The 22,091-nt window shown below is 36.9% G+C and overlaps 1 long non-coding RNA gene across 3 annotated transcripts; it reads right to left on the reverse strand.

Annotated features, from left to right (window-relative positions):
* Nucleotides 1–2,405: 2,405 nt before the first annotated feature.
* LOC148759044 (uncharacterized) lies at nucleotides 2,406–22,047 on the reverse strand. 3 transcript variants are annotated; one of them, XR_016021246.1, is made up of 5 exons: nucleotides 21,686–22,047; nucleotides 17,852–17,969; nucleotides 11,127–11,186; nucleotides 10,656–10,770; nucleotides 2,406–2,928 (listed from the first exon to the last, which is right to left on the reverse strand). It is a non-coding gene; the product is annotated as an uncharacterized LOC148759044 (long non-coding RNA). The 3 variants fall into 3 exon arrangements; XR_016021249.1 differs by lacking the exon at nucleotides 2,406–2,928 and adding an exon at nucleotides 3,233–8,002; XR_016021251.1 differs by lacking the exons at nucleotides 2,406–2,928; nucleotides 11,127–11,186 and adding an exon at nucleotides 3,233–8,002.
* Between the last annotated feature and the right edge of the window lie 44 nt (nucleotides 22,048–22,091).

The raw sequence follows: 22,091 nt of genomic DNA on the forward strand, positions 1-22,091 counted from the left end.
GACCTTGAAGTCCAGATGAGAATACAGCCTGGCTGACACCTTGGTTTTAGCAATGTGAGACTGAGCAGAGGAACTAGTCACACCATGTACAGATTTTTGACCTTCAGAACAATGAGGTAATACATGGGTGGTGTTCTAAGCTGCTAAATTTGTGATAGAAATGACAGTGATAGGAAACTAACACACTTCTCTTATTTAGAACTGACATGAATTGAGTCATTTCAATTAAGTAGAAGTGAAATTACACAGTACAGTGATTGGTACATATGAGATGCTAAATATTTATGGGACGTTTTTCTACTGAGTGTCTGAAATACAGAATTTCTTCCATCATTGTCAAAGTGATCAGTAACATTTGCAAGAAAAAATGTTCACCATCTAGAACAAACGAAAAGTACTATGCAACAGTCTATTGAAACACTGCACATCCAAATTATCCTTTGGACATCTATGACTATCCAGGAACTAAAACAAAGAGAATAAAAGTCAGTCTGTAAACTTGACCTTCACATCACAGAATTGAAGCACAAAAAATTCAAGTTACTATCCTGCTTTATAAAAGGTAGAATTTAATTTATCATATTTTAAATCATTCCACAACTTATTGTTTCTCCAACTTCTCAGCCTTTCACTTATTAAAGTCCAAGGATACTGAGATCATGGAAAAGGTTTCAATAAATTGTCTCCTGAATGAATCATAAAACTTGGCAGCTGTGAATTTGTTTGTCATCTATATAAGATGATCTCTGTGTTGAGAATTCAAATGCTTAAATTCTGGCCTATGTTTCATAGATAATTTGAGTATCAGTTCCAAGGTTTTGGGATACATTCCAAACTAAATATGTATTGTCTGAAATTTAGAAATTCTCCTGTAGTTTAAAGCTTCTCACTTTCTGCTTTAAGTGAAGTTATGCATCGAGTTGGTACTTATTTGAGATTTGTTTGTATGGCCCCAGAGGTGGTTTCATATGAACTGTGAAAAATAAATGATTCTCACATACGTGTGGGTCATTTTAGCCCCTCCATTTCTAAAATTTGTAAGTAATCTTGACCATGTCAAGATCCCAAGTATTACGATTGAAATGAGTGCTTTTAAAATTTACTCTTTAATAGCGAAGAAAGATTCAGCATGCTACATGCTGCTTTCAGCAGTGTTACCATTGATAGGAGTATTACAGAAAGGCACCTTGTAAAGAAAATAGTTCTTTTTCATTAGAAACACGTTTGAAGAATGAACAAAGGTACTTTTTCAAGTTTGTACTGGTAAAAGGCAGGATGAAGTGAGGCATCCCAAAATTTTTACTCATGTAAAAGATTTACTTGTAACCCCCGTGGAGATAAATTTATACTTTATAAATAAAGTAAAATTGTTGAGACAGTGTGTGTGTGCTGTTTTATACTGGTTGTCAGTTTATCATATTTAATATTGCCTTTTTTTAAAGCAGGCACATTTGCTTTCAAACGAAGAATCAGGTGTTCAGTTAAACAAGAATGTTTTTTTAACTTTTAAATATCAACTATCTTTGTTATCCAAACCTCTAGTCCTGCCTTTAGAAACAACTCTGTTTGTTCTGAGAGATAATATACTGCTTTAAAAAGGTAGAGATCCATTGTTTTTTAAGGGGCGTGGCATCTTTTGCTTGTGAAAATATTATCTTTGGAGATTTTGACTGCTGTTTAGAAATTTACAAATTCAATTTTATAAAGTTTTATACTAATGCTTACCAAAAAGTCTCACAATTTGATACAAAAATGTAAGGAAAAGTGTTACTCTTTGAAGGTTCTGAAATATTCAAGATATTCTCATTATATGTTGAAAAGTAATCTCCTGTTAGAACGACCTAGTGGCCTACGAGGTCTTTTTCTAAATTTTATACGTGGAGCAGAAGGGATGGGGAGGGGCTCTGTAGGATCAGTAAAATACATGAAACACATACCAGATCAACAGGCCTTTATATATGGGGAAAAATAGAGAATTCTGAAAAGGCTCTTCCGCAGATAGTATGAATATTAAGCGATTCTGAAAGACTGAAAACATGATTGGTGGGGAAGAATGATGGCCCAAGCTATGGAAATATACAGCACAATATATAAACAACTCTTTCTTGGTTCTCCAGCTATTTCTTGAATCAAATTCCTTCTATTTGCTTTATGCGCACCATTATTATCCCACTTCTCAGGTCCCCAAACAGAATTCATTATCCTTCCTAAAGCATTCCTGTCCTGATGGCACCACCACTGAAACATCTAAGAATTATCCTAGACGCACTCTCTTTCTCTGCCCGTGTACAGTCAATCTAGTCCTGTTGTTTAAAGCTTCCTGATATTTATCAACTCACTCTCCTTTGCTTCATTCCATTGCTCTGGCTTTAGGACAAACCCGAGTCACATCTTTGTGAAACACTGTGACTAACAGTCTCCTCCTAATTGGACTCCCCGCCCCCGCCCCCACCCCCATCACAACGGTTACCCTTCTCCCACACTCCCAGCTGATCTCTCCTCTGCCAGAAGAATCTTTCTAAAATACAAGTCTTATCTTTTCATTTCCTGGAATGATTTCCCATTGCCCGAAGTCCAAACTCTTTAGCATGACATGTGAGGTTCTCATGGTTTGGCTTCTACTAGTTCGGCTTCTTTTCTCACAGTTCCTCCATATACAGAACATGGGTCTCAGGCTTTGATGTCTTTCCCACATGCTCTTCTCTCAGCCTTGTCTGTCTGATCAACCTCTACTTTTCATTCTATTTCTTCTCATTGACTATTCAGCTCATCCCATTTCTTTCTTTCATCCACAAGCAAATAAATGAAGATATAAAGCTGAATCAACATAGAGCTTACTGTCAAGAATATTGTAGTCCAGTGGAGTTCAGAGGAGATATAACAGCAGGATGAAATGGCTACATGCAGCAAGAGACGTACAGGACTGTGCTGTGGGAGTTCACAGAGGGAAACAAAATTACAGATTTTTGCATTTGTTTCCTATTGGCATCTTTTTTGCAAAAACTTAAAAAACACATACCACAGGCTGATCCAATATAGTGTTTCAGTGATTCCCCAAACATTTCATATTTAAATTTATTACCAACAAAACACTGATAAGTGCAACAAAGTTATTGCTATAATATCACATACAAGCTAACATACTTACTTTTTCTTTCCTTTTTTTTTTTTGTCTGCTAGGTACCAATATCCAACAAACACTTCATCTATGATATTGAAATTTGTTCAGGTTTGTTATTGTGTTTCATAGTTTGTTCTGGTTCTTAATAAAATATTTTTCCTAATGTATTTTGGTTATCTATACAATAATTCAGCCATATTTACTTTATACTGTGGCTTGGAATTTAGAGTACTCACTGAAATACTGTAATGGCATATGCTTTACTGTATTATGTGATCTCCAATTAGCAGTAAATTTGCTGTATAACTGCCTACTGTATGCCAGTATTTGATGACACCAAAACATTTCTTTTGAAGCTTATAATTTTTATTTTTCAGTGTTAAAGATTACTAGTTCAGCATGCCCAGAATTTATGCCTTCCTTGCAGTATTCAGTATTTACATGAACCAAAAAATACATTTTTCCTCATAAAAACAATTTCTATGCATTTTTGATAATGTGCACTCATCCCCATCTCCCATAACACAAATTTCATTATAAGCTAGAAGTATAGTTTATATAGTTTATATTCCAGCAAATGTCAGCAAACAGAGTACTTCCAGTTAAGGGATTTGGGGAAAGATCCATGGAGGAAGTAACATTTGAGCTGGGCTGTGATGGATGGTTTGGATGCAAAACAGACAAGACTGACTGAGAAAATAAAAGCAACTCTTAGAGGAAATTTCATGACGATAGGAAAGTTCACAGCCTAATTGTGGCCCTGCTGTAATTCAGGAAGACTTTAACAATTGTGTATAAGAGGAATTTTAGGAGACAAAATTAAAAAGCTAGATTAAAGTTTAATGATGGAGTCCCTTGAATGACAGGAAATGGATACAGAAGTTCATTTTATAAGAAATTGGGAGCCATTGAAGGGTTTTATTTTTTTGTTGTTGTTTTATTTTTGTTAAGAGCAGAAATAATACAAGCAAGGATGCCCTTCAAAAAGATTAACGTTGCAGCAGCACTTTAAGTGGATTAGAGAGAAGAGCTGAGAGGTGTGGGGGCGGGGGGGGGGGCACCTGCCGACAGGCCCACGGCGTTTGTTGATAATGGATCATAAAGATAATGGGGATCAAAATTATAAGTAGCAATATTGGCGCTTGCAGAAGAGACAGAAGGAAAACAATGGGGTAGAGGCTGGATCAACAGAATTCATTAGGTATTTGGATCTGGAAGGCAAAGGAGAGAAGTAAAGATTGCCCTTGGTCCTTGGGAGAGTGGTGGTATGCGTTAGGAGAACTAACTGTTCATTTGGAATGCACTGAATCATTGAATTTGAGGTGTCAGCAGCTCATTCAGATTGAGCTTTCCAGAAGGCAGTTCACGATTTAGGAGCAGAAATCAGGTTTGGACATGCTGATTTGGTGGTTGTGGCTGCCATGAGAAAGTGCTTGACAAATTTCCTACTACAGAGAAAGTGAGGTTCTCAGCTATTGGACTTTAAACTCACCTCAGTGTTTGAACTGAGAACATGCATCTCACAGGTGGCTTCTAGCCAGTAAATACACAGATCAGCCGAGGGAGACAAAGGATTCCTTTGTCAGCCAACTTTGGCTCAACGACTCAGCAACAGCTTTGCTGCACCATCCGTTAACTATACTGCAGCCTGCAAGGCTCCCACCCAAACTTCCTTCTTCCCAGTCTTCTGAACAGATCTGCATCAGGGTCTGATCTGTCTCCCAGCCCTCTCTGGCTCTCTCCCAATTTTCTTTAGCACAGCCATTTCATACCAGCTATAAAATCGTTCCCCATTTATTGCTGTCATGGCATCTCCTTTACAGCACCTAGATTAACCCAATAGTTATTTGAAAAAGATGATAAACATTCCATATGCCATTTTGTACAATTAGAATTAATGTTCAAAAGGATGATCTTAAAATTTTCTAAAATCTTGAATCATTAGAGCAATATTAAGTTTAACTCATAAAGTAAAAAATTATCTTTAGTAGGTTATATCTTTTATTGATGATGTTCTGCATTTATATTTGAAAAGACTATTTTAAATGGAAAGATGGAATCATTATAAGAAATTCTAGTGAGTGGATATATTAACCTCCAGTAAGTGTCCCAAAGTTATGAGTCACTGAGTTGGAGTCACAGATAAGAGTGACCTTTGCGGCAATGCAAAACCCTAGGTAACTAAAATTCTTTTCCAGCTGCTCAGAAAGATGGATGTCCATGTATACTGTTCTTCAGCATCCTGATACTTTAAACTTTTGAGCAATGTAACGGTTTCTAATGTTAAAAAACAAATTCTAATAATACATATATATTTCATAAATAAGATGGTTAAATACATTTAAAAAAAAACTATCTGACTAACCATCCAATACAGCATATTATAATTTAGCAAACACTGAAGGCCTTTTTGATTGCAAGCAGTAAATAATCTAAGGTTTCTCTTACCAGTGTTTCAAAAGAAAATTCATGCTCTCTAGAAAGGTATGGCTTAGAATCAATCAAAACAAAATGGCTTAATCAATATAATAATTAGGCTAGGATCTAAATCATTCAAGCAATTATAGTTTTCAGGCTTATTGATGTATTACAAAGGCCAATGTAAATAGAGAATTATTGCTTTGGTTGCTACAGATATGGTAGTGTATCCCTTCAGATATTAGAATTTAACTTTGAAGAAAATATTACTTTACTCAAGAAAGTATTACTTTAAGCCTTTACTCAAAGGACTTGTGTTTCTTCACATTCAAAGGAATTGTTTACTTTCTCTTCTGCATTAGGCTGTGGTTTAGAAATCTAGTTTGTTGTTAATTCTATCTCTATTGGATGCCTTTTGACGCAGGAGATTAACAAACAATGTTAGCAGGAACATCTGTTGATCTTTTGAAAGGCAGCCAATGAATTTGGAGTTTCCTTGGCCAGACCAGTCATAGGATCACAGCCCAGTCCTGAGCAAAAGGTAAGGACAATAAGATTAGTTCTGACATCTAAAAAAAGAATGAAACACATGGGGAAATGCTAGACTTAGAAAAATTAATATTCTCTGATCATTTTTTCACAGTTAAAATGAGTGGAAAATTAGGATTAGTGCTGGCTAGAAAAGTTGTAACAACTTATATATGCACAAAGGGTTGAAAGATTACATGGAAAGTTTGGGTCATATAAAACTTTGCTATGAAAAAAAAACAAATACTTCGTTTGGTAGTGCTCAAACTCGATGGTTCATTAGCAACAGAATCATTAATAAACACTGGATATTGAAATGCTTAAAATAACAGTTTCTAGAGATAATGCGTTTTTCACTCATGCAGACTATCTCTGGATAATGTAGATTACCTCTCTGTAAAATTTCCTGTTTCAATTGTTTTCAGATTTTTTGTTTTTAATCCTTTAGCTACTCAACCAGAAAGATGTGGGTCCATGTCTTGAAAGGTCTTCTATTAGGTGATCTCCCACAGGCTCTTCAGTTTTGCAGCAAATCTTTATTCTTTGTGCTATTCTATTGATCTTTGGTGATATTAGCTCCCTTGGCTCCAAATGCTATTTATTACATACTATCTACATGCGTTTCATGCTCACTGCCACCCTTCTATCCCTGTGTTGCTCTCTGCCATTCTAACTACTGCATTCTAAATACTCGAGTCCCACCTCCAATGACTTTACTAAGATAATTCTTAACTGTCTTTGAATTATCATATATTCTCTAATCTAATGATATTCTCTGTCATACTGCTGTGCCGTTATCCATATAGCTTATTTCTCAACTGTACTTGTAAACTTTTAAAAGCCTGGTATATATGCTAGCTACCTTTTTATATCACTCATATGTAAAATCAATTTGATTTTATCTCGACCCTAATAATACATAACATTTTCTTCCCAGCATCTTTATTTTTAATTCTAATTTTTAACAAAAATAAAACATGATCAACTCAGACAGATGTCTTATTCTTAAAACACTCTCTTTCCTTGGCTTCTTAGTTACTACAAACTGTGCTCATTCAGTTACTTGTCAGATAACTTCTTTTCTGCCAAGTGCGCTGACTCCTCCTCTCCCAGCCCTCAAATATCAGCGTTCCTTGGGACCTTGTCTAGGTCTTCTTTTCTCACATATTCCTCTCACTTTAGATCATTTCTCTTCTTCTGTAGCTTCCATTGTCTTCTCCGTGGGTACGGAGGTTTTCAAATATGGCTGCAAATTCTTTAACACGCCAACACCGTCAGAATATGGGATTCCAATAACATTATCTACACAGGAAATACTTAAATTACTTGGTATTCACTGGCAACCGTTTTCAGGGACTAAAAGCAGAGCTCTTTTCCAAAATCATGTTCCAGAGCAACTTTCAGTCACTACATCGGTTATCTATTGCCTCATAACAAGCCATACTAAAACATAGTGGCTTAAAACAACAAAAATCAACTGTTTTGCTCACAAATCTGCAATCTGGACAGGGCTCAGCTGAGTGGCTCCTTTCGGTTCCACATAGTGTCAGCTGGGGTGTCCTGATGGGGAGCTGGAGGATCAATTTTCAATATGGCTTGTTCATGTGTCTGGCAAATTAGTGCTGGTTGTCAGCTGGGAGTTCAGCTGTGGCTGTGGCCAGGGGCCTCAGTTCCTCTTCACGTGGGTCCCACTGTGGCCCTCTTGGGCCTCTTCAGAGCATAATTATTCTTCCAATAATGAATGTCCCAAGAAAACAAGGAGATACAAACATTTTTATGACCTTACTTTACTTGAAGCAGTCACAATGGCCTGCTGAGGTCCAAAGAGAAGACACCTAGACTCCACCTTTTGGGCAGTAGTAGTAAGTCTTGAAGAGCTTGTAGATAGGAGACGCCATTGCAATTGTCTTTAAAAATCACAATCTGTTACAGGGACTAAAGTACCAAGTTAGTATCTGTAGGTTAATTCTGTATCATCCACATAATCCAAATGTCAACCCATATGTCTCCAATTCTAATCAGTGTAACTTTTTTTCTATTTCTCCCCAGAGGGTTAAAGATACAAGGAAATTGTTTTTATACATTATAATATCAAATCACTCCACATTATATCATATATTGTGATATATGTATATAAGTATGCATTATATATGCATTGCATATATATGTACTATATATAATGTGCTATTTAATATGAATTACATAATAATTGTATACATAATGTAATAATGCATACCACGTATATAATTTCATGCATAACAATATCAAATTAGATCCCATAGGAGTTTCTAGGTTAAATCTGATTGATAATCAAATCTATACCCTTGTCAACATGTCATATTTTTGTCCCAGCTTTTGAAGAGGGGATAAATGTAAAACAAACAAAAAACTCTCTAACACGTCTTCAAAAAATAAGTCTTACAAAAGTGAGATAATGAAACAAACAATGTTATTCAGTTTATGTATTTTCTGCTGAGATGGCCAGTTTTTAGAAGTGAACATCAATTTCCTAGAATATGAACTGCGTTCCTTAGTTTATTTCTGCAAGAACATAAATTTTAAAAGATTGAAAAAAATTACAATCTGCACTGAAGTAAACTTAAACCAGAGACCTTCAAAATTAATACTCAATGTCTCGTTTTCAAAATTTAATATAGTCTTATCTTTGACTCAGCATCACTACCTAAAATATGGCAGAACGTAACTTTTAGAATCATCTCTCATTTATCACAGGCAGAAAACAACAAAGAAATCAACATGTGACATTCTTACATATCCAGGGTCACAAATATATTACTGTTTCATAAAAGACAAAAGAACAGATAATACGTGCCAGTGTTATTTCCTTTCAAATACAAATTATACAAACTATCATCTTGTTTTCCCAAGAAAGCATTTGCCCGAGCCTAAAACTCACATAATAGGTATCCAGTACGAGTCCAAATTCTATCTGCTAGCACCATAGCCAGGTTATAAACCTTTTGGTGGCTTTACGAGTTTACAGGGAAAGAATTTAAAAAGTGATTCACTGTCCCTTTTTGTCTACACATATGCATGTACTTTATAACATCAATTTCGGGTGAAATAAATAAAATAAAATTCTGTTTATAAGCTAGCAAACCAAGATACACGTGATGCACTTTATTTTAATAACTTGTCCATTCTTAAGTTTGGAGAGCATTGACATTTCCCTCATCATTTTAAATGTTTTTATTATGTGTATATATTATGGAATGATACTATAATTGATACAGAATTATGTGGTGAGATTTACTTATATAATACACAACACCAAAAATGTAAGTTACAAAGAGAACAACTTAGCTAACCAACTGATTCTCTTATTTAGGTGCATAGTATGTGTATAGAATGAATTCTATACTTAATTCATATCCCAGTTCATGTATTTATTGTGAGATGAGAATAATTAATAGCATCTGCCTTTTAGGGTTAACAGGATGAAATGAGAGGATTCCTATAAATCCCATTAGCACAGTGGCTGACTCATAGACGGGTGATGACTGTGAGCCATTATTATTATTGCCACGCTCAACTGTCACTTCATCTGTGAAGCCCATCTTTCAAATCTTCCCAAATACTTGAGTGAGAATTGTCACTGCCTTTCTGTACTACGTTGGCATTTTGTTTACCTCTCTTTTTTTTTTTAACACTTCTATTGTGAATTTTGGATATTTCATATTTATATTTTTCTCTCAGTACCCTTTTCCCAATACCTAATACCAAGTTTATACACACTGGACTTTAAATGAATGTTTATGAAGATGACAGTTTCCTTCTCATTTTCCAGGTTTCATGTCAAATGTCATCTCTCTGTCGACTCATTCTAAAGAAGCCTTTCCATCCTACCCACCCCCTATGAGAGTAACTTGATGACATATCACCCTGTTTATTTTTCACAGTCCTTATCATTTGGGGAAATTATTTAATTAACGTATGTGCTTGTTTATTGTTTGTCTCTCCCGACAGAATGTAAGTACCATGAAAGTGGAACCCTTGTTCTTTGTTCTACCGAATCCTTAGCTCCAGGAAAATAAGTATCGATTCAAGGACTCAGGGAGTATTTCTTAAATGAATGCTGACACTTCCTCGGGCCCAGATATAACAGTGGCAGTAGAAGTGATGTGTCCCAGTGCCTCTGGTTTAAAAAATTTGTAAAGTTGGTGATGGCTTCTGAATATTTAAAAAAGTGATATAAAAAGGTGAATCTATAAAAAGGAACAACTAGGAATAAGGTGGCAGTCCCTCCTCACTTCCTTTGCCTCTGCCATCCCCAGTGACCTCTACTCACGGAGAGTACCACGTTCAGGTTTAAACCCGAATGAATTGCCAAACCAGCCATGGCAGGAGAAAGGAAAGCCTTAAGCTGCTGCGGGAGCCATGACAGAAACTGAATTGGTAGGCCTCAGTCATACCTGGATGGTTTAGACAAGGTTTGCTTCCATGAGAGGTCTGCCAAATAATACTCCCCCGGGCAAGCATTGTGCAGGTAATGAATGCCTTTCCGGCTCACTCAGAAACAGGTAGGACATTGCACCATTTGAATGAGGCAACCAAAATTTTGAATTACCTTTATTAAATGTAATAGATGGAGATGGTCTTCCACTTGGCTCATTTCCAAATTTGTATCCTGGTCTGGTGAATAATCTGGTGCCTTGACATTGATCCAAAAGGTCCGGTGGGATCTGTGGCAGAATATTGAAGTCTGACAGTCATTACAGAACAAAGGTTTCTTGTGTTTTTCTTGATTGAAGATTACAGGAGTCCTAACCAATTATATGGAATGTGACATTAGTAGGGCTTAGAAAGGAAATAAATCTTTTTTGGCAGAAATGTATTGATTTTGGTGTTAAAGAAATTATATGGGCTATGTCACAGTATAAAATTATCAACTCAGTCTTTCATTAACTAAAAATATGAGTACTTGGACCAAAAATCTTGACTCTGGAGCTTCCAGGCTGATGAACATGTGGAGGTGCGGGGGAGAGTGGCATGCCGGGAAAGGGCACGGAAACTCTTCATGCCTTCCCACAGACCTTACCCTGTGCATCTTTCCATCTGGCTGTTCCTGAATTACATCCTTTTGTGACAAACCTGTAATCTGAAACACAAGACACACCGAGAGAACACCACATAAAGACAGAGGCAGAGACTGGAGTGATGGATTTCCAGCCAAGGACTGCCAAGGATTGCTGACAATATCAGCCAGAAGCTAAGAAAAAGACATGAAACAGATTCTTCCCTAAAAACTTCACAGGGAGCTGTGCCCTTGCCAACACACTGATTTTAGATTTCCCGCGTCCAGAGCTGTGAGAAAATAAATTTCTGTTGTTTTAAGCTCCTCAATTTGCTGTACTTTGTTGTGGAAGCCCAGAGAAACTATTATAATACAGGTTCTTTTACATGATGCCATCCCCCCATCTATGGACCAACCAAATAGTAACAAAATTTTCCTCTGAGCAAAGCATTCACTTCACAGGGAAAGAAGCACAAAAATGGTTTGTTCTCAGAGGACTTTTTCTTTTCTTTTTTTTATAGTAGCTGGGCTGTCTCTTATTGGGGAAAGATTGAATACATTTTCAGTTGTGTTTGCTTAGTGTGATAAGATTAAAGAATGAAGCATTGGGGCATGTTCTCTTCTGTGAAAATTGTAGAAATACACATGAAAAGAAGGGTCTTCAATGTTTATTACATAATCTGGGTATAAAATAAGAAGAGAGTTTGTTTATTGTTTTCCAGGGATAATTTGATGAGTAAGGATTTTAAGTTACATTGTCTTTTCTGACAAAAGGTAGATCCCCATGTTCTGAATTGTATTCCATCAGAATTGCAAAGTTTTGATGTAGGATAAAGACTTAGCAGGACAAGTAAGTGATAAAAGAGATGAAAAAGAAACACATAAAACTGTAAGTAAGTAGGTTTTAGAAAACTAAAAACCAACCTCAAGGAAGTTGCTGGAACCAACGGCAGTCAAAGCAGGATAGGAGCTATATTTTTCACGACATAATATATGCATTTAATAAATGTGTATTTATTTTTAAAAAAGACTTGACTTTCTCACAGTCCTCATACAATCCATCGGCATATTTTGTCAGCTTTTCCCTCAAAATATATTGAGAATCTGATCGCCTCTTATCACCTCCACTGCTACCACTCTAGTACAGGTTTCTATCATCTGTCCTGGGCATTACTGCAATATCCTCCTAATTTGTGTCCCTGAGTTAATCTCAGATTATCTCACTCTTTTGTTCAAAACTGCAGTTGGCTTTCATCTCACTCTAAGTAGTAGCCAAAATCCTTACAATGGTCACAAAGACCTATATGACCTCTTCCACCCCTCGTCCCATTACCTTTCTCACTTCTTTTCCTATCAATCTCCATCATGATCACTCCACTCAAGCTTTGGTGGCCTCTTTGCTCTTCCCTTCCCCTAAAATGTTCACGTTGGTAACCCCATGGTTTATTCCCGTATTACCTTCAAGACTTTGCTAAACTGTGACTTTATCAATGACACTCCTTATATACCACTATGTTTCTCCACAACGCTCATCTCATGTTCTACACCATATATTTATTTGATTATCTACTCTGTCTGCCCCTACTAAAATTAAGCTCCGTTACAGCAAAGTGTTTGTATTTTTGTTGTTGTTTGTTTGTTTTTAAGATTTTATTGGGAAAGGGGAACAGGACTTTATTGGGGAACAGTGTGTACTTCCAGGACTTTTTCCAAGTCAAGTTGTTGTCCTTTCAATATTAGTTGTGAAGGGCGCAGCTCAGCTCCAGGTCCAGTTGCCATTGTTAGTTGCAGGGGGAGTCGAACTGGCAAGCTTTGTTGTTGAGAGACCGCACTCCAACCACATGAGCCACTTGGGAGCTCAGCAGCCCCTCAGATCAAGGTGCGGTGTTTAATCTTAGTTGCAGGGGGCGCAGCCCACCATCCCTTATGGGAGTTGAGGAATCAAACCGGCAACCTTGTGGTTGAGAACCCACTGGCCCATGTGGAAATCGAACAAGCAGCCTTCAGCATTAGGAGTATGGAGCTCCAACTTCCTGAGCCACCGGGCCAGCCCTGTGTGTGTGTGTGTGTGTGTGTGTGTGTGTGTGTGTTTTTGTTTTATTAAATTTATTGGGGTGACAATTGTTAGTAAAATTACATAGATTTCAGGTGTACAATTCTGTATTACATCATCTATAAATCCCATTGTGTGTTCATCACCCAGAGTCAGTTCTCCTTCCATCACCATATATTCGATCCCCCTTACCCTCACCTCCCACCCCCCACCCCCCAACCCCTTACCCTCTGGTAACCACCAAACCATTGTCTGTGTCTATGAGTTTCTGTTTCTCATTTGTTTGTCTTGTTCTTTTGTTGCTTTTGGTTTATATACTACATATCAGTGACCTGTTTGTGTTTTGTTCACTGCTCTATCCCTAAGCTTTAAGGCACTGCCTAGAACACAGCAGCACTAAATCAATAATTTTTTGATACATTGTAACTCCACACATTTCTGACTCTTTCACTTAAGGACTCTTAAGTGAAGGCTGTGTCTTATTAATCTATCTCAGTGTTCCACAAATGTTCTTTAAATGAATTTATATGAAATGTTTTGAAAAGAAATCTATAATTCCATGTATTTTAAAATTCACTTTATACTCACACCAAATAGCAACCATTAGGCACAGATGGTGTTATTTTTAAGTTTGTTTGATAGATGAGGAAAATAATTGAAAAGCAACCAATATTCATTTTGAATATTGACTTCTAATCTTATTTTAAAATTCAAATTATGCTCTGAAATGTACTAAAAGACAGAGGCAGACATTTTGAATTCTCTGGACATTGAACCCATATTTCTTAGTTCGATGCAAAACATAGGTTCCCTGTTCTCTTATTTTAATTCTCTTTTCTTTCATTTCTATACACAGAGGATAAAGAGAAACATTCATCCTCAGAATGGCATAGCTCCCCGAAGTGATGAGGGCTGCACTCTAAGAGGATTAAACACACAAAGAAGATAATTAACTTGCTGAGGCCCCACAGAAAATTGTAGAGCAGCAAGAACAGCATTTGGAGTTTCTATTATCCTAAGAAAGATTGATTCAGTCAAATAGCTACAGTTTCTGCCTCAGAGTTCATTTGTAGCCCTAAGTGTTAACATAAATTAAGAAAAATATTTAACCTAGACATGATATAAAGAAAATTAATTCAGAAAAGTGGTTTGTTTTTAAATATAAGTTGACATCTAGTTTAAGACCAAAACACATTGTACTTTTTACTACTGTCTTAAAATCATTTGCACTAGCAACAGAACTTAAATAATAAAAGTTCACTAAGGAAAATAAGAATGCAGAAATTCTAGACTTGCTTCTCTAAATACAAACCTTCATAATTGGTTTTAAAGCCGCTTATAGGACACTTGCCTTGAATAGAGAAATTGCGAGTGATTTTAATTTTCTTTCTTTGAGCTTTTAGTCTTTCATAAATTGTACAAAACGTAATTTTTAAATCAGAAAAATTATGAAAAATTACAATGTGCTTATATATTATTTTCTAATATAGAGTGATTGTCCTTGAATATAATATTCAACCCTTAAACTTAGACATTAGAAATGCACCTCACGTGTTTGAAATCAAAAGGCCCAGTTGATCTGGCAGAAAAACAGCTCTGAGTCTACCAAATTGACTCATTCCCTGAGTACTGTTTATTGTAAATTGAAAGTGTAATGCCAGGAGGATAAGTCATCATCTAACTAAAGTGAAACACAGAGAGGAATAATTTTTCACAAGCAATCTGATTTTGGAAAGAAAGGAATAGAGGAGAAAACTATAAAGAGGATTTGAGATTTCTTTGATTCGTGTAATAAGCTATTTGCAAACAGCAGTGAAAAACTGGGCAAGTTAAATTTTGAAATCTTGTCAAGGATCTATTATTATCCTCTAAAATCTTAGGAATATTCTTCAATATCCCTGAATATATTATTTTGGACAAGATTTAAAATCATTCTTCCACAGATATGCCATCAGGATATGCTCCCCTTTCCAGGAATATGCCTTCTCTTTGGGAAGTTTGATTCCATTTGACCTAATTCTTAGGCCTCTGCCAATGCAGAGTTGGCATACACAGATGGAAGGTGGCTGTCTCCTCCGCCTTGAATAACACCAACCAGACTAAGTATCGTGGGTGTCATCTGCAAGCCTAAAAGGTCTAAATCACAAATAAATACAAAACGAAATTCAAGGCTGAAGGGAGTTTCTGCCACCTTTTAAGTAGTGAGGTAGGGCTGATTAGAATAGAACTGGTTGGGATGATCCAATAAACGTGAGGTGTATAAAAGGAAATTGATTGAAGTTTTAGATAATTAAAACCAACAATTTTCTTAGTGTGTAACGAAATATCTTCTAAATGTAAGTAGTATAATTGTTAGTTGAAAAATAAAAATATTTATAAAGACCATGATGCACAATCCCTACAAAGGTGTTTTAGCAAGTTATATACAGGGCAATACATGTGAATGGATGGCCATCTAGTGGCTAAAAATATATGTTTGTGTGTATGACTGGAGCAAAAACTCTTGTTTTAAGCAACTGTTAGCGTTTTTCACTATCCTATTTTTTAAACACTTCTATACTAATGCAGGAATCAAAGACTTTTACATATGGAGATATATCTGGTGTTTTAAAAATACATAAATAATTTTGCCAATAATTTTTTTTCTGTTCAAAGTGTAATATATTCCATTGTAGAAGATTTCTAAATCACAGAAAAGTGATAAAGAAAATAAAATCTATAACCACACCACCAAGTGACAACCATAGTTAACATCTTAATGAATTTCTTTCAGCTTTTTGTCTATGCATTCACAATTTTTCATATAATTGACACCACAAAGAGTAACGTTTTGAAGGATGCTTTAACACATTAAAGTTCCATTTTGTGTTTTTAACCATGTGATTAAAATTTGCTGTGGTTTGAGTGAGGTTCCCTTCCTGAAAGGAATAAAAAATATGGATAAGTGAGAGAATATCTTACATTCAGGAAATTGCAAGAGCCTCAGCATTGTTGGAAAATGAAATTAGAAGTGGACAGTTCAATGAGAGTGTTAGGAAGAAGAACTAACAAGAGTTGGAGAAGTATGTGGAAAGCAGACCAAGACCCATGGGCATGCCAGTTGGATACATAATCTGTTGATATGGATAAGCACTGAGGAACTTGGGGTAATGGACTGACATTATTGGATTTTCATGCCACAAAATAATAATAAAATAATTCAATATTAATACCATGAAGGACACACTAAAATAATGGGTCTCAAAGCGAGCTGCATTTTAGAACTACACAGGGAGTTTTTAAAATATTGATCCCCAGACTCCAGTCCAAACCAATTAAATCAGGATCCTTGAGAATGAGTTATTTTACAGTTTCCCAGATGATATTATTATACAGCTTGGGGTGAGAATTACTAAAGAGAGATGCAACTAGAGACAGAAATACCACTTACTGTGTTTCCCCAAAAATAAGACCTAGCCAGACAATCAGCTCTAATGTGTCTTTTGGAGCAAAAATTCATGTAAGGCCCGGTCTTATTTTACTATAAGAAAAAACGATTTACTTATAGTAAAATAAGACCGGGTCTTACATGAATTTTTGCTCCAAAAGACGCAGAGCTGATTGTCCAGCTAGGTCTTATTTTTGGGTAAACATGGTAGAAGTGTGTTAGTATTAGATGATGTGAAAAATCATGTATTCCTATCACTATGTTGTTCTGCACACCTGATGCCAATTAAAAAAAATGTATTCCTAAACTCTGTGAGTGACAGTATTCATGGAGAAGTTCTTTAAGCAGTAGAATTGACACAAGTTGATAATTAATTGAACACACGGTATGAAAAACAAGAAGCAAAGATTACTCTCTAATGGTGCCTTGGTAAATGGTGGTGTCAAAAGGAAATACAGCAGATTGGACATGTGTGTGGAAGGTGGGAAGTATGTCAATTAAGAAGCTACCTATGTGGGACCGGCTCGGTGGCTCAGGTGGTTGGGGCTCCGTGCTCCTAACTCCGAAGGCTGCCGGTTTGATTCCCATATGGGCCAGTGGGCTCTCAACCACAAGGTTGCCAGTTCAACTCCTGGAGTCCCACAACGGATAGTGGGCTCGGCCCCCTGCAACTAAGATTGAACACGGCACCTGCTGAGCTGCCGCTGAGCTCCCTGATGGTTCAGTCGCTTGGAAAGCGGACTCTCAACCACAAGGTTGCCAGTTCGATTCCCCGAGTCATGCAAGGGATGGCGGGCAGTGCCCCCTGCAACTAGCAACAGCAACTAGACCTGGAGCTGAGCTGCGCCCTCCAAAACTAAGACTGAAAGGACAACAACTTGACTTGGAAAAAAAGTCTTGGAAGTACACACTGCTCTCCAATAAAGTCCTGTTCCCCTTCCCCAATAAAATCTTAAAAAAAAAAAAAAAAGCTCCCTATAATTTCATATATATTGTGGAGTACAGCATAAGGAATAGAATAGCATCAGTGGAACTGTAACAACTATATAGGATATCAGAGGGGTAGAAGATTGGAGAAGGGGGGTTATAGGAGTGTAAATGTCTAACAACTATTACATTGTTTTGTATGTACACCTGAAAATAATTTTTTAAAAAAGCTGCCATTTTCCTTTAGATCCTTCACCAATGACATAAACACACTTAAGTATATTTTCTATTTGCCTTGTTGTAAATCCTTGGGCCAGATACTGTAACTCAGCTTCACCTCACCTTTTCATTCCTTTGCTTGTGGTGGTGGGGCCTGGACTCTGCAAACCACATTTTTGCTTCTCAAGGCTGGTCCATGTTAGGCTCTTCCAGCAGGAGGCACGACAGGGAAACTACAACACTGGAGAGGCAAAAGGGATTTACTCTTTCCTGTTTGCTTCTTGGTGACTTCCTATCTGTTTGAGCTACGATGGCCATTGAAGCAGCTATTTTTATAGAAGAGTTAAATAAGCACTCCCAATAAGTACAAAATAGAAGAACCTAGGAGTTGTGACTTTTTCTTGTACCACCTGATGGAGAGAGGGAGGGAAAGCCCTCAGATTTAGGCCTTCAGATGGCCGCCACTTATTTGGAACTCTATTTCCTCAAACTTTAACCTTCCTCCTGCAGACCTTGCTTAACCCTTCACCTTCTAGGAGTCCCCACCTATTTTCTTAGGGAAATTCAATTTCTCCCGACATGAGAAAGGAACCACATCATTGTGTGTGGTTAATCACACAAGCTTTGTCCAGATGGTGATGGAGTTTTCCTTGGCCTGGGTTTTGCCAGAGAAACACAGGAATTTTCCAGTGGCACTGTGGGCTCTGGTTTTATGAGCTAAAGATGGTGAGTGATGTGATTCCAGATTGATCTCTCCATCAGTGAGCACTGCTGCCATTTTTCACCTGATTAACGTTAAGAACAAGGGCAACTCTCTTCCATGAGTATTAATTTTCTTCCCAACACAACATGACCTAGCATTACATGAGGAAGGTATAATCTTCATACTGACTTTGACTCTATTCTTTTGGGGGAAAAAAAACACTTGAATTCCTGGATATGGATCTTCTGATTTTTCCCCCCGAGCATGTCCACATTACTAGAACTATCACTTTAGTTTAGAATCACTCTTTATGAATCATTTAGGGAAAATGGTACCAGCTCTAATGGATTCTTTTCTGACAATGTAATATTTCCTCTCAGGCAAGTGTAGGTGATGGGGTAGGGGGATCTCATTTTATCCCATCAAACTATCTGTATCTCTATCTACCTCTATGCACAAAACCATGACATCTGATCTTTCTAGGGTAGAAGCAGAACCAAAAGTATTCATGTTACGTCTCCTGTCTTTGATTTGACATATAATTTGAGATTTCTCACCCTACAAGCAGCTGATTTCATTTCAAAATCATAAACTAATATTCATTCTTCTAGCTAAAGTTCTAAATACATAACCAAAACACTTTGTAATAACAGAGGAGAATCAAAAAGAATACACTGGCACTGCTCTTATACAAGTAACAGAGCAAATTAATGCAACTGCCACCATCTGCTGATGAGTGACGTGGGATCTTTCCTTTAAAAAATGCATTGTTTTTAAACAAAATAAACATAAACATAAATGACAAATAATTACTGAAAAAAGATGAAATGTGTAAAAATTTCCCGATACTCTCTAAAAACATGAAAAGATGAACTCTATAACAAGAGACCAAAATAATAATAATAATAATAACAATGTGAAAACAAATGGAGATACAAAGGCAGAGTTAAGGGAAAAAACTGAATAAAAGTCAAAGCATGAATGTGTGAAAAAGAATATAAATGGAGCCACTACAAAACAGAGTTGGAGCCAGCATCCCAGAGGAATTGCTTGCATGTCTTACTCCTCAAACCTTCGGAATGTTCGAAATGGTCAAAATAACCTTTGGACTGAGCCAAAGCAACACTGTATTCCAAATAAGTGTTTGCAAAACTAACAGGAAAGTATACATCCTGACTACCACACTGAAAATTAAAAACATTCTTTAGAATTAGTACCACCATGTATAGCTAAAGAATAACTTAGTTTATGTGTACCTATACAAATTTCTTCCTCGACTTAACACCCATAGAAAATCTGTTCTTCTATTCATGTAATTACTGCCCCTCCTTTTGACATAAATACCCTTGCTTTCATTTCCTAATTGTAACACTGTTGCGGTATCTGCCTGAATCACTGCTTCCCAGAATTGCAATTTTTTAATCTCAAATAAATGCTTGCTGCCTCTGTGACTTTTTAGGTTAATAAATGATATATGAAAAGAACATTTGAAACAGTAAGAAATAATTGACTCAGAACAGTTAAAAAAAAAACTGGGAAAAACACTGAGTGCAGTAGAAAAGATGTAACTCAAAGGGAAGAAAAGAAATCAAAAAAGGTAACTGTCTGAGACTTTGGCACACTCAAATTATTCTCCTGGTCTTCCTGACATGTTGCCCAGCTAGACTATATTTTCCAAACCCTCTTGTGGCTATGTGTGGTCACTTGTCCCAGATCTCACCAATGTAATGTGAGTATTAGTGAGTTAGGCAAGACACTTGCTTGGACAAGACTTTTTCAGATTTGCACTGTAGTCTGAGTCTCTTTCTATGCAATTTTCTTTATTTCTCACCCTTTTAGAAGTATCAGGCCAGCATTACCGCCTGAGGCTCTCCCTGCCTACTTCCCTCCCTTTTCCTTTCAGCACTCACTTGTACCCGACCTAATAGGGAATACTTTGTGTTTCATTATTAGGTGTGATGTTTCTTTAGGATCTTCTATTAGGTCCCTTCTATTTCTAATATCTAGAAGTTTATCATGAATGAATGTTGAATTCGATCTAAAATTTTTTACATATTGATATTTTTCTTTTAGTCTTCTAATGTGGTTAACTATGTTAGTTGTATTAATCTGTCTTCTAATAGTAACTGAACTTTGAAGCCAGTTAATCATGATACATAATACTTTTAGAACTCAGAATACAAATGAACAGGAACTATACATTCTTTAGAGCAAAGTAGTTATCAGTTATTATTTACCTGCACACAATGAGCAATATATGGGCAATATTAATACTTTACCAAATAGTTGTTTTAATTTGAGTTGTGTTTTTTTATTTACCTCCATCAGTAATGCAGTTATTTATATAATCAGTAAAAGAGTATTTGTTGAGCATACACTATCCATGAATAAACGCCATTCGCTCTTCTGGTACTAGAGTACAAACATGACAAAGCCATAACCTTTGCCATTACGGAGCTCATAATTTAGGTGTGTGAATGGAGTATGTGTATGGGTGTGTTGTGTTGGACCATAGGGTGAGATTGGCAGAGAGAGGGAGTAGAACAAAAGATAATGTAGAAACACATACAGTAAGTGTTGCACAATAAATGAACAAAATGCTAAGGAACTAAATTTGGGAAGCACTTCAAGTCATTAGACTTGAATCTTGAATGATACATGTTCACCACAAAAAAGATGATGGTGGGAGAAGGAAAGATTCACAGACGTTGGTCCTGGTTGAGTATTTATTGGTATGTGCCACGACATTAACGCCTTCGGGATAAAGTAGGGATTATTCACAAAAATCTCTATTTCCGGTTTAAATTATGTCATCAATGGAAAGAAACAACTTTCCCAAAGAAAGCAACTTTCCTGCTTAGGAAAGCTTTTGTATGAGCAATCAATCAACAGTTCTGGTTGATACACAGAGCAGCAATACTGAACTGGGCTGCCTGCAGGAAGACAGTACCAGAGTTCATTTATATTCAGTTTTTCCAGTCTTCTAATATTACTATTTTGTTTGTTATAATGTATATGTAATTTACAGTTATCTGTATATCGGGAATGCAGGCTCAAGTTTTATTAATGCGAATATTTCCTCAAAAAAGTTTGGGGACCACTGCTCTAGAGTACTCCGAATTCCTCAAAGGAAAACTAATTTGAATTTAACTGTATTTAAAGCCACATAACACTCATGTCTAAAACACTAGCAATACAGGAATTTTACATAACAGAACGAGTGGCTGGGGAAATTCCTTTTTTAAGGGCCTTACTTGTAGACAATCCCAGAGGAAGCTGCTTATACAGTTGTTAAAAAAAAATTGAAAAAAGTTCTTAGACTTTGTTTGCCGGTTTGGCCGGCCGCCGGAAGGGGAGAAACTCGGGTTTTACGGTCCTTATGTCCAGGTACCGACCACAGTCCTACTGGTTGTGTCGCTTGGTGCGTAACCCAGGGGAGCCGGCTGGTCCACGGTCTCGGCGAAGCAGGAACACCTTTCGTGCCCGGTGAACTCGACACCGCGATAACAAGGCCGTTGACGCCTGGTCAGAGCTCAGCGTGTGGGACTTTGCTAAAGCGCCTGTAACATCTCCAGGCGCCGTACGAAGCCGGCGCGGGGCGAGCATCACGTGCCCTGCGTGTGCTGATCTCGCGCCTGCGCGCTGCTGTCCTACTCGCTC

The sequence above is a fragment of the Rhinolophus sinicus genome, chromosome 1 (genome assembly GCF_057876585.1).
Source record: "Rhinolophus sinicus isolate RSI-liver-muscle chromosome 1, RSI-T2T, whole genome shotgun sequence".
Lineage (NCBI taxonomy): Eukaryota > Metazoa > Chordata > Mammalia > Chiroptera > Rhinolophidae > Rhinolophus > Rhinolophus sinicus.